The 12,856-nt window shown below is 39.2% G+C and overlaps 1 long non-coding RNA gene across 2 annotated transcripts; it reads left to right on the top strand.

Annotated features, from left to right (window-relative positions):
- The first annotated feature begins 452 nt into the window (after positions 1-452).
- On the top strand, positions 453-10,520 carry LOC131955536 (uncharacterized). 2 transcript variants are annotated; one of them, XR_009388869.1, is made up of 5 exons: positions 453-556; positions 2,361-2,454; positions 3,006-3,222; positions 9,836-9,947; positions 10,485-10,520. It is a non-coding gene; the product is annotated as an uncharacterized LOC131955536 (long non-coding RNA). The 2 variants fall into 2 exon arrangements; XR_009388868.1 differs by lacking the exons at positions 453-556; positions 2,361-2,454; positions 3,006-3,222 and adding an exon at positions 6,829-6,915.
- Positions 10,521-12,856: the final 2,336 nt, after the last annotated feature.

Genomic DNA, 12,856 nt, shown 5'->3' with positions numbered 1-12,856 from the left:
ACAGAATAGGTCACGACATCGCTTTACTGAGAGAAAAGGTCATGACATATCGCATTACTGTCAGAAAGGTCACGACATTGCTTTACTGACAGTAAAAGGTCACGACATCGCTTTACTGATAGAAAAGGTCACGACATCGCATTACTGACAGTAAAAGGTCACGACATCGCTTTACTGACAAAAAGGTCACGACATCGCTTTACTGACAGAAAGGTCACGACATCGCTTTACTGACAGAAAAGGTCACGACGTTGCTTTACTGACAGAAAAAGTCACGACATCCCTTTACTGACAGAAAGGTCACGACATCACTTTACTAACTGAAAGGTCACGACATCTCAGGTTACTGACAGAAAAGGTCACGACATCGCTTTACATGTGAGTAAATAACGATTGCCCTCAGACAAAGCCAAGCTCAACTCACTGCCGTTAATGTTGCAATGTTTGTTCACAGATCCGTACAAGTCTTGGTCCGCCCCTTGCCACAATGGATTTCCTGACCCTTTATGTTTGGTTTCTATCGCAGCTCCTGGCCATTCGTCTTATTAACACGCCGGTAGGCAGTACCGTACCAATTGGGTTGATATAGTGTTAGGGATAAGGGTAGGGGTAGGGGTAGGGGTAGGGGTAGGGGTAGGGATAGGGATAGGGGTAGGGATAGGGGTAGGGATAGGGTTAAGGTTAAGCTTAATGTTTAGGTTGTGGTTAGGGATAGGGATTGGGATAGGGTCAGGTCATGGTTAGAATTTCGTGGTAGGATTGAAATACCATGAACACTTTCGGTACGACTTGTCGACGTGTTAATAAGACCCATGTTTTCTGTTTTGGTAAGTTGACTCATTGTTATGTTTGGACTAACTTAGGCTTAGTGTAAATGGTTACCTAAACTTGACATGGGAAACTATCCTAATTTTCCTTCATCTACAGCTTCTATTGTATTCACCTGTCTTTCCTAATTTTCCTTCATCTACAGATTCTAGTGTATTCACCTTATTTTCGTAATTTTCCTTCATCTACAGCTTCTAGTGTATTCACCTGTCTATCCTAATTTTCCTTCATCTACAAGTTCTATTGTATTCACCTCTCTATCCTAATTTTCCTTCATCTACAGGTTCTAGTGTATTCACCTTATCATGTTAATTTTCCTTTATCTACAACTTCTATTGTATTCACCTCTCTATCCTAATTTTCCTTCATCTACAACTTCTATTGTATTCACCTCTCTATCCTAATTTTCCTTCATCTACAAGTTCTATTGTATTCACCTCTCTATCCTAATTTTCCTTCATCTACAGCTACTAGTGTATTCACCTTATCATCCTAATTTTCCTTCATCTACAACTACTAGTGTATTCACCTTATCATCCTAATTTTCCTTCATCTACAACTACTAGTGTATTCACCTTATCATCCTAATTTTCCTTTATCTACAACTACTAGTGTATTCACCTCTCTTTCCTAATTTTCCTTCATCTACAACTACTAGTGTATTCACCTTATCATCCTAATTTTCCTTCATCTACAAGTTCTATTGTATTCACCTCTCTATCCTAATTTTCCTTCATCTACAGGTTCTAGTGTATTCACCTTATCATCCTAATTTTCCTTCATCTACAACTACTAGTGTATTCACCTTATCATCCTAATTTTACTTCATCTACAACTACTAGTGTATTCACCTTATCATCCTAATTTTCCTTCATCTACAACTACTAGTGTATTCACCTTATCATCCTAATTTTCCTTCATCTACAACTACTAGTGTATTCACCTTATCATCCTAATTTTCCTTCATCTACAACTGCTAGTGTATTCACCTTATCATCCTAATTTTCCTTTATCTACAACTACTAGTGTATTCACCTTATCATCCTAATTTTCCTTTATCTACAACTACTAGTGTATTCACCTTATCATCCTAATTTTGCTTTATCTACAACTTCTATTGTATTCACCTCTCTTTCCTAATTTTCCTTCATCTACAACTACTAGTGTATTCACCTTATCATCCTAATTTTCCTTCATCTACAAGTTCTATTGTATTCACCTCTCTATCCTAATTTTCCTTCATCTACAGGTTCTAGTGTATTCACCTTATCATCCTAATTTTCCTTCATCTACAACTACTAGTGTATTCACCTTATCATCCTAATTTTACTTCATCTACAACTACTAGTGTATTCACCTTATCATCCTAATTTTCCTTCATCTACAACTACTAGTGTATTCACCTTATCATCCTAATTTTCCTTCATCTACAACTACTAGTGTATTCACCTTATCATCCTAATTTTCCTTCATCTACAACTACTAGTGTATTCACCTTATCATCCTAATTTTCCTTTATCTACAGCTTCTAGTACATTCTCCTCACTCTCCTGTGTCGAGCTTTTTTTTTCTTCGCTTGCAAGTTCGGGGTTGATAATTTCATCGAGTACATCATTCAGCCCCCTCGTAAGTGACCCTCTCTTGAATGTACTTACAATTATAATGTTTTATTTGTTTTTTTTTTTTTTTATTGTTGTTGAAATGAACCTTGTTCTTTAAAAAAATGCGTGTTTAGATAATTGTAATAATGCAGTATGATACGAAAATCTTGGATTGGCTATTTATTTCGTTATAATCTTGGATTGGCGTTTTGTTTTGTAATAGTTTTAAATATTAAGTACAGAAAAAATGTTTTGCATTTGCCTGGTTAATTTATTGATGTTGAAATGAACCTTGTTCTTTAAAAAAAATGCGTGTTTAGATAATTGTAATAATGCAATATGATACAAAAATCTTGGATTGGCTATTTGTTTCGTTGTAATCTTGGATTGGCGTTTTGTTTTAAAATAGTTTTAAATAATAAGTACAGAAAAAAATTTGTTTTGCATTTGCCTGTTTAATGTATACAATAGCTTTAAAAAAAAAAGAGGATTATGCCTGGATACAAGAATGTTTACTTTAAAACAGAATTTGTCCACATATTTTCATCTACCGTTGTCTTGGCATTTTGTTTTCAGCTCCCATACAAGTGACGTTCCAGAACCGATTATTTTCAACGAACGCTGTTCTGATGCTGGGGCCACCGCGGGTGATGCCGTTTGTCATCATCCCACCTGGGGGGCTGAGGCCGCCACCAATCCCGCCCCCACCCCGACCCAGACAGCCGGTACCGCCTCCGTTCACGCGAAGGCCTCATGTACGGACTACCAAGTCATAATTAGACGTAGGCGTATGGTAAGTGTCTTAGTGCCGTGTGTGTGTATGGGGGGGGGGCGATAATGATGTGTTATATAGCGTACACGTAATGTGTACTATATAGTGTTGTTGGGGGATAGACCCTTCCATAGCGTAACACAGTGTGCGAAATCAATGCCAAGTCCTATCCGAGATGTAGGCTGTTATACTTTATGTACACATAACAATATCTTACTCCTACCATACTGTACTGTACCCTACTTTTACTATCTTAACTATACTCTAACTAATCTTTAAGTCCAACTAAACTTTTTCCAAACAATATCAATCTACAACTGCTTTCTAACACACGACTGTCAGCTTGATGGTGTCACGTGGTCAGGGGCGTAGCGAGGGGGGGGGCGGGGGGTGCGGACCGCACCGGGTGACACCATTTAGGGGGGTGACACCAAGGCAAAAAATAGCAAAATATATAGAGAAAAACTCGAGGGGGGGGGTGCAAATCGAAAGTTTGAGGGGGGGGGGTGCAAATCGAAAACTCGAGGGGGGGGGGGTGCAAATCGAAAGTTTGAGGGGGGGGGGTGCAAATCGAAAACTTGAAACTTTGTCCCTGGGAAGGGTCTCTATGCCTCTGGGGGGGTGACACCATTAAGTGCCGCACCGGGTGACACCCGACCTCGCTACGCCACTGCACGTGGTGCTCTCTGCTGTTAAACTTTTTCTCAACTGCTAATGCCTGATGCTTGGTCAGCTGACTGCCTCACGTGACCGGTCAGTTCGTTCCACTGCAATTCTATTGGTTCTGCTTGACTTACGCTATTATTCTACCTCTCGCCTGTTATTGTCATTGCGTCATTACTTAACGACATAAGTTATAATTCGACGTAGTCGTATAGTAAAGGTCTTTGTAAAGACATAACAATTGGCTAATTACGTCATTCAAACAGGTAACGGTTTTTGTAACGACACAAAACATAACATATTGACATGTAATACTTAATTGTGTTGGATGGAAGCCTGTACAACATTACAATTAAGAATAAAGTTGTAGTAGTGTGGTATCTCTGCACAAAACTCCAATTTACAATCAGTCGTAGTCGTATCACTGAGGTGAGATTTTTCAAACAAATACACTTTACACTTAAGGGAAACTTATTATTAAATGCTAAAGTAATCCAGGGTTTATATTAGGCTGGTTTAAAATATTTTTCGCATTTGTTTGATTTTCTTATCCATCATTGATGGTTGTTGTTATGGTCAGTGATAGTTGTTGTATGGTCAGTAATTGTTGTATTATGGTTGTTGTTATGGTCAGTAATGGTTGTTGTTATGGTCAGGGATGGTTGTTGTTATGGTCAGGGATGGTTGTTGTTATGGTCAGTGATGGTTGTTGTTATGGTCAGGGATGGTTGTTGTTATGGCCAGTGATAGTTGTTGTTATGGTCAGGGATGGTTGTTGTTATGGTCAGTGATGGTTGTTGTTATGGTCAGTGATGGTTGTTGTTATGGTCAGTGATGGTTGTTGTTATGGTCAGGGATAGTTGTTGTTATGGTCAGTGATGGTTGTTGTTATGGCCAGTGATGGTTGTTGTTATGGTCAGGGATGGTTGTTGTTATGGTCGGTGATGGTTGTTGTTATGGTCAGGGATGGTTGTTGTTATGGCCAGTGATGGTTGTTGTTATGGTCAGGGATGGTTGTTGTTATGGTCAGTAATGGTTGTTGTTATGGTCATTGATGGTTGTTATGGTCAGGGATAGTTGTTGTTATGGTCAGTGATGGTTGTTGTTATGGTCAGTGATGGTTGTTGTTATGGTCAGTGATGGTTGTTGTTATGGTCATTGATGGTTGTTATGGTCAGGGATAGTTGTTGTTATGGTCAGTGATGGTTGTTGTTTTTATGGTCAGGGATGGTTGTTGTTATGGCCAGTGATGGTTGTTGTTATGGTCAGTGATGGTTGTTGTTTTGGTCAGTGATGGTTGTTGTTATCGTCAATGATTGTTGTTGTTATGGTCAGTTATAGTTGTTGTTATGGTCAGTGATGGTTGTTGTTATGGTCAGTGATGGTTGTTGTTATGGTCAGTGATGGTTGTTGTATGGTTGTTGTTATGGTCAGTGATGGTTGTTGTTATGGTCAGTGATGGTTATTGTATGGTTGTTGTTATGGTCAGAGATGGTTGTTGTTATGGTCAGTGATGGCTGTTGTATGGTTGTTGTTATGGTCCGTGATGGTTGTTGTTTTAGTCAGTGATGGCTGTTGGATGGCTGTTGTTATCTTCAGTGATGGTTGTTGTATGGTTGTTGTTATGGTCAGGGATGGTTGTTGTATGGTTGTTGTTATGGTCAGAGATGGTTTTATAGTTATTGTTACTTTCAGTGGTAGTTGTTATATAGTTGTAGTATCGTCAGTGATGGTTGTTGTAAATCACTGTTGTCGTTGGTTGATCATGACTCCCTCAATAGCAAAGAGGAGTGACTCTGGTATACACAACGTGAAAGACTTAATTGGCTATTTACGTTATTCAAAAATTAATGCGTTAACTAAATAAACAATTTCATAAGACCCAGGCAACCACACCATCCTGAAATAGATTAGTTCACACAATACTTTATGAAATTTAGAAATTGTTTTTGGGACTTTGTCGTGGGATGGGGTGCAAGTCACATCCAATGGATACAACTGGTTATTAATCATAGTCATCATGTAGTTACCTCCCTTGTAACCGAAATCGTGACGTTCACCATGTATAGACCAAACACACAACCTAAAAATGTGTTATCTCTGGTACTATGTACGCCATTTCTATTTCTTTGTAAATCAGCTTGTCTATTTTTAGATGAGGGTAAACAAAATATTGAGTAAGACGTAGTACGTAGGTAAGCTAGTACTACTTGACGTCACTGTCATGACAAATAGCTGGCGAGCTAAGAAACGTTGAAACGTTTGGATCCAAGTACATGTGTTAGTCTTAATTTAATTGTCCCATTTTTACTCATTTGCGATAGGAATTTCGGTCTCAGCGTTGCTGATTTGAAAAGGCAAACATTTCTGATAAAGTTTAGGTAGCTTTCAACCTTTGTTGTTAGTGTGAAAGCATTTAAGAATCGTTTTTTACACTTTTTTTTGTTGTAAAGTACAAAAATAATCACTAAGCTTGAGTTTCTAATTCTAATAAAATGCATTAGTTAGTTCCCTCGAAATTAATATATAACAAGTAGTAATTTTAAAACAATAGGAGGAATGAAACTCATTTGTAGCACATTACACTCCATTCTATTAATATCATATCCGATCCGATTCTAATAACATCATATCTCCTTATTACTTCTTCTTCTTGTTCGTTCTTAATTGAGAATATGGTGGAGGATTCAGACAACAAGCCCATTATTACTAAAATTAGAGTTATTAAAAAAAACATTCTAGACCATAAATATCGTCAATTTATTCAATTTATTCAATGTATTCAATAATGGTAACAACAGTAGGCACGGAAACCTTTTTTTACATTGGCCGTTCAAAAAAAAACAACACAAACAAAGCAGATTGTACAATGAAGAAAAACGTTCATTTTGCTAACAAGTTTTTTTTTTTAAATAAAACACCGCAACTTGAGCAAGCTACTTAAAAAACTCTTATCTTAGGTTACTAACACAAAGACCCACCATTTTAAAACATGTCAAATGACCATGGCTGAGGCTCCGTTATTCTTCCTTGTGATATCAACACTATTTGGTACTGTATAAATCTTTTATTGGGGATATTAAATAATTAGCTAACTAAACTGCGCATTTTTTTTTCATCTGTTCGCCACAGTTAAAAAATTAATTAGTAATTCGGATTTTTTAAGTATTTAAAAATTAATTATTGATTGGTGTTTTTATGAGCTTAAAAAAAGAAGCCAGCGAAAAATTTTGTTTGGACGTTTAGCTAATTACATACCTATTAACAGGTTTAGGTAATGAGGCGTGATTTAATGGGTTTAAGTAATCAGATAGTTGTTACCACGTTTAGGTAATGAGACTTGATTTAAAGGGTTGAAGTAATTAGATATTTATTACAAGGTTTAGGTAATGAGTGATTTAGCGGGTGTAGCTGATTTCCTAAAATAAAATTCAATAATTAACCCTAACCGACTTTCAAAGACTTTGTAGATTTACACGTTACATCAAAGACCAATGTCTTTGAGATTTTTAAAATCCAGTTATTTGGCTTGTTTTATCATTTGTTATTGGGGTCTCTAGATTCTTCTCCAGATTTTTATTTCTAAACAACATATTCTCTAAAGCTAAACTTGCAAGCCTATGTTTATTTTCTCCTCTCAATCATCGGTTTAGCTTCGGTGTTAAAGCATTTCTTTGAAAACGTATTATAAACTGTTTTAAAACTAGTCAGTTGTCGGTTTCAACCAGAGGCGTAGCGACCCTTCCCGGCGCCCGGGAATAAACTTTTCGATTTGCACCCCCCCCCCCTCAAGATTTCGATTTGCACTTCCCCCCCCCCCCTCATACTTTTGATTTGCACCCCCCACCTCAACATTTCGATTTGCACCCCCCCCCCCCCTCAAACTTTCGATTTCCACCTCCTCAAACTTTCGATTTATTTTTCCAACCCATTTTGGCGCCCCCTAAGGTCGGCGCCCGGGGACATATGTCCCCCCCCCCCCCTCGCTACGCTACTGGTACCCTAGTAAACCATATATGTGTACTTGTGTAGACCTTGATAAACTTTGAGACGTCCATAGCTACAGGCTTGTGTATGCCCCTACTTCAAAAAAACCTAACCCTTATTTGCTAGCTAAGTCCAGCAGAGATAAAGTCATCGATTTAAGGTGTTATCGAGTATTTGATTGCTGTTTCTGGTTATATTGGTGTGTGTTGGAGATTTTCGTTCTATCGATGTGTGCAGGCTACTATATATGATGCCATTGACATGTAAAATGGGGTATCTTGTTATTACTGTAAAGATGGGTGCCCTACCACACTATTGTAATGAAGGGCAACCTATTAAGAGGGCCACCCTATTACAATTACTTTATAGAGGGCCGCCCAACCACACTGCTATAAAGAGGGATACCTTATCACACTAAAGAGGCACACTCTACCACAGTACTTTAAAAGCCCCCCCCCCCCCACTCCGCACAATTGTAAAGAGGTCCACCCAACTATACCACCCCATATAACAATGTAAAACCCAAACCACTCGCCTATCCCATCGTGTTGTTTTAAATATAAAACATCCATACGTTGTGTCTTATGGCCTCATACCGCCGTTTTATCTGGTTGTATAACATAGCACATCAGATTTAAACCAGCCAAATCCTACTCAAACAAATACAGAAATCCTGCTACCCCTAGCCACTATCTTTAGAGCTGATAGCAGACCAACAGTCGTGTTTGCTTGAAAATTTAACCCGTTTAAAAAGAATCGGTTAGAGGACAGAGTTTACATAACACTCTCGGCAGATAAGGTTATATTTTGGATATTTGGGCAGAGATAAAAGAATGGTTTCTTGGATAAATTACGTGTGTGTGTTTTTAGAGTTAACTAAAACGTACACGGCTAACCTTTACGGGATTAACCATGATACCCAATACGTCAATACCTTACCCAGTGGCACAGCTAGGATTTTCGGGCCCCTATACAAACGTTATCACTTCATGGACGCCAAATAAACGGATCCCGGATGAGGCGCCTGTGTAAATTGAGAGTTGAATCAAGTAGTAACACTGACCCGCTGTGCAGGACGTCCAATCAACGAACCTCAGGTGCTAAGATAGCCGCTGGGAGAACCTGGGTGGCGAAAACTAACCGTCCTACTCTACTGCTGGGGCGCCTCCCTCCGAAATAATTTTTTTTAGAAATAATAGCTAAAATGTTTATTTATAGGCTAATTGTTTCTACGGCTTGCAGTAACGCCTGTAGTGTTATTGATACGGGTTGGCCCTGTCCGACACACCCTCCCCTCCCCCCCCCCCCCACTGATTGTCACGGCTTCTACACTATGAAAAGACTGGGGGCATTTTTTGGGGGAATTTTCTAATAATTCTACAGTAAATAAGAAAGTGGATTTCCATTTTATTTTTTAAATAATTATATAAAACAAATATTTAAATTTCAATGTAAAAGGTTTAATTTTTTCAACGAGGGAAAAGGGCCCCTGTGTTCCTTGGGCCCCTATGCCTGGCTTACGCTAGCTTTACGGTAGCTACGCCACTGACCTTTATTACCACAAATATGGAACAATAAATAAATGGAGTCGTACGGTGGGGTCTGGATCGGAATTCGGATGGCAAGAACGTGTAACTTTACACTTTTGCATTTTTTTTAAGTTAGCAGTTTGTTTTAGATTGACTGCTTTTTTGTCGTTGTTGTAAACTAAAATAAAACAATCTATGGTACCTTAACTTATAGCAAGCTGCATTAATTTAGTATACAGATATAGCTGTTTAATGAAAGGCAAAATATAACTAATTTGACGTTATTTTATTATCTTATCTTCTTAGCGATGTTTGAAGGTTGAGGTGAATGGGTTTAAAACTTGTGTTGAGACGTGTCTTTAACTGATAGCATAGTGTTGCAGACAAGAATGGGAGTATGCTTTATTAGAAACTCACACAAGTATAATTGCTTTCAATCTCGATTCGTTTTCTAGGTTCAGCTTTAGGGGAGTACTGTCATCGAAGAGGTTTGTTTATTGATACAGAGAAATGGTGTCCTTTTGGGTGTTGCGGCAATTATGACTATGAGTACTGCTGCATTGGCAAGTATGTATTGTTAATGTTGTCAGTGTCGGTCTCGTTTGGTTTATTTGTTACTGTTGCTGCTGTTGTTATTATAGTTATTGTTGTCGTCTTTAGTGTAACTGTTACTGGTGCTGTTAATGGTAGTGTTAATGTATATGTTTTTAACGTTAATGTTGTTAACGTTAATGTTAATGTTAACATTAATGTTAATGTTGATGTTGATGTTAATGTTAACGTTAACGTTAATGCTAATGCTAATGATAATGTTAATGGTTATGTTATGGTAATGTTATGGTAATGTATGGTAATGTTAATGTTAATGGTTGTGGTTGTGGTTATGGTTGGTAATGGTACTGTGCTGTTACTGTTGTTGTTACTGGTAACTATACTGATACAGTTGTATATTTTGCTAATGTAATTGTATTATTACCATTTTTCTTTAATATTAATGTTTACATTCAGACTTTACGACTATTACTATGGTAGTTGAAGCTTTTGTTGGTGTAGATGCCTTTGGTGCTGTTGCTCTGTACTTCATGTGTTGTAAACTATTTCCAGTGTTGGATACATCGTAGGAATTGTTTATCGCCGGCCCTGGTGGGCGTGTCTGTCATTGTCTCCGTCATCTGTTGCTGTCTGAAACATAAAGGATCCAGGGGCGCATCAGTCAGCCTGTCGTCATCACTCAGCAGCCTACTGTTGCTACATGTAAGTAGGGAGGGTGTGGGGGGGGGGGGGGGGGGGGGGGTAATTGTGGGTGGGGGTAAATGTGGGTGGGGTTGTAAGCAAGTAGCCTACTGTTGCTACGTGTAAGTAGAGGGGGGGGGGGGGGGTAAATGTGTGGGGTTTTTAAGTGGCAATGTAACGTTGCTAATGTAAGTAGTGAGGTGGGGAATGTGGGTGGGGTTGTAAGCAAGCAGCCTACTGTTGCTACGTGTAAGTAGGGTGGGGGGGGGGGGGAGGGGTTAAGTGTGGGTAGGCTGGAGGCGGGTGGTGTTGTAAGCAAGCAGCCTAAAGTTGGGGGGGGGGTCTGTTGTTAGTGATAGGTAAGAGTCTTTATTGTCATGCGAAGAAGGGGGGTGACTAGATTTTCTTTTGAAATCATCTATTGGCACATGTGAACCGTATACGTTTTACTAGGGAGTATGTAGTGTGGAGGCAGTTGTAATTATGGGCAACAAGCTAATATCGTACTGTGTCAGCAATGTACTGTGGTAGGGGAGGTATTTTGTATCAACCATGATTCACTTTTTTTTCTTAAGGAACATAGGGTCTGCGTTAAAGCTTTCCACTGTCTCCGGTCTTCTGTAACTCTATCCAGCAGTTCCCAACCATGTCATCTGTGCTATCCTTTCACCCTCCTCCAGCACTCTGTCACCATGTCTTCTCTGCTCCATCTCTACGTCGTTTCCCCCCGGGGTGGTTCTATTCCAAGTCTTATCTGGGTTTCTTGCCAGTGTCAGTTCTTAGTTTGTGGCCAATATTTCGCTGTTGTCTTTCTAGGATGTGTAGTTCTATTGATGTTGTTTTTTTTTTCCCACACTTTTCCCTTTGGATAATGAAGATACAGTGTCCGATAATAGACTCTTCCAAGTTTATTATAGGTGTATTAGCAGTGTTTCTTCCAGACTTTTTTCTCCGGGGGGGGGGGGGCACTTGAAATTTCTGGGGGGGGGGGGGCGGTAGACTTTCTTCGGGGGCGGACACTGTTAAAAGTATATATTTTCTATATAAATTATATAAATTCATTTCGTTCGTGGGGGGGGGGGGCGGTAGACTTTCTTCGGGGGCGGACACTGTTAAAAGCATATATTTTCTATATAAATTATATAAATTCATTTCGTTCGTGGGGGGGGGGGGCGGTAGAATTTTTTCAGGGGGGGGGGCTTCGTCCCCCCCCCCCCCCCCGAAGAGATGCCTGGAAGAAACTCTGTGTATTGGGCTGTTAGTAGTATTGTAATATCGGCTCGTTTGATCGTTAGAAATTAGGGTTAGGCGTATGGTAAGACTATGGGTGGGGTTAGGGATAAGGTTAGTATTAACCTTAGCACGCCATGTGTGTATTTTAGTTAACTACCAGTAACCAAACACCCCTTTTTAAGAAGATTCTATTATCGGATTTTTTATATAAAAAAAATCCCGCGCAATGCGTATCAACCAAAACAAATTACTCCCTCAAAAGTACATTTTAATTAACCTATAAAATCATTGTCTTTTTTCCTTTTTTATCGTTTCGATTATTTGACTACCCAACAGCCAACGCCACCTACCCGACTCAACAGTACGGAGGCAACTACAACGGCGCCGCAGCGTACAACACCGGCCCGGCCCCCTACACATACCCAGCCCCAGCTTACAACTACGGCTACGACCACGGCCCTCAAACCCAAGGGATGACCAAACAGGTTGGGGCGCCTGAACCTCCAGCCTACAGCGCCCCCTATAGCTAGAACCATACAGCACACAGCTTTAACCATGTACGTCAGCGGATGATCGTCTAGAACTGTTCTGACAAAAACAAGGGTGGGGGAAGGGGGGAGGGGGTGACTTTTATCACGCGACGTGTTGGGGTAGTAAAAACAATTTAACTTTTTGTATTTCTTTTAAATAAAAAAACGCTAAAATGGGTTTATTTTAATTACGATTTATTATATCGGGTATCTAACTTATTTAGTGACGTTATTTATAAGCTTAGGTTTTTGTAAGGGCTAAAATTGTGCGACACCCTGCTGACGTTATTGGTTATAGCTTTTAGGAATATCCGGTTGTTGTTTACTTTTGTTGAGAGAATTTCTTTACTGTTTATGCAAAATTAGCATCACCATTTTTTTTTTACTTTGTCAAACTTTAAAAATCCCAGTGCAGCTAGAAAATTGCTACACTAAATTATTTGATAATTTGGATTCAACTATATGTTTAAACTAACCGAT

This window comes from Physella acuta, unplaced genomic scaffold (assembly GCF_028476545.2).
Source record: "Physella acuta isolate Inbredline_101_S28 unplaced genomic scaffold, ASM2847654v3 ptg001075l, whole genome shotgun sequence".
Taxonomy (NCBI): Eukaryota; Metazoa; Mollusca; class Gastropoda; family Physidae; genus Physella; species Physella acuta.
This window is presented reverse-complemented; position numbering and strand designations above follow the sequence as displayed.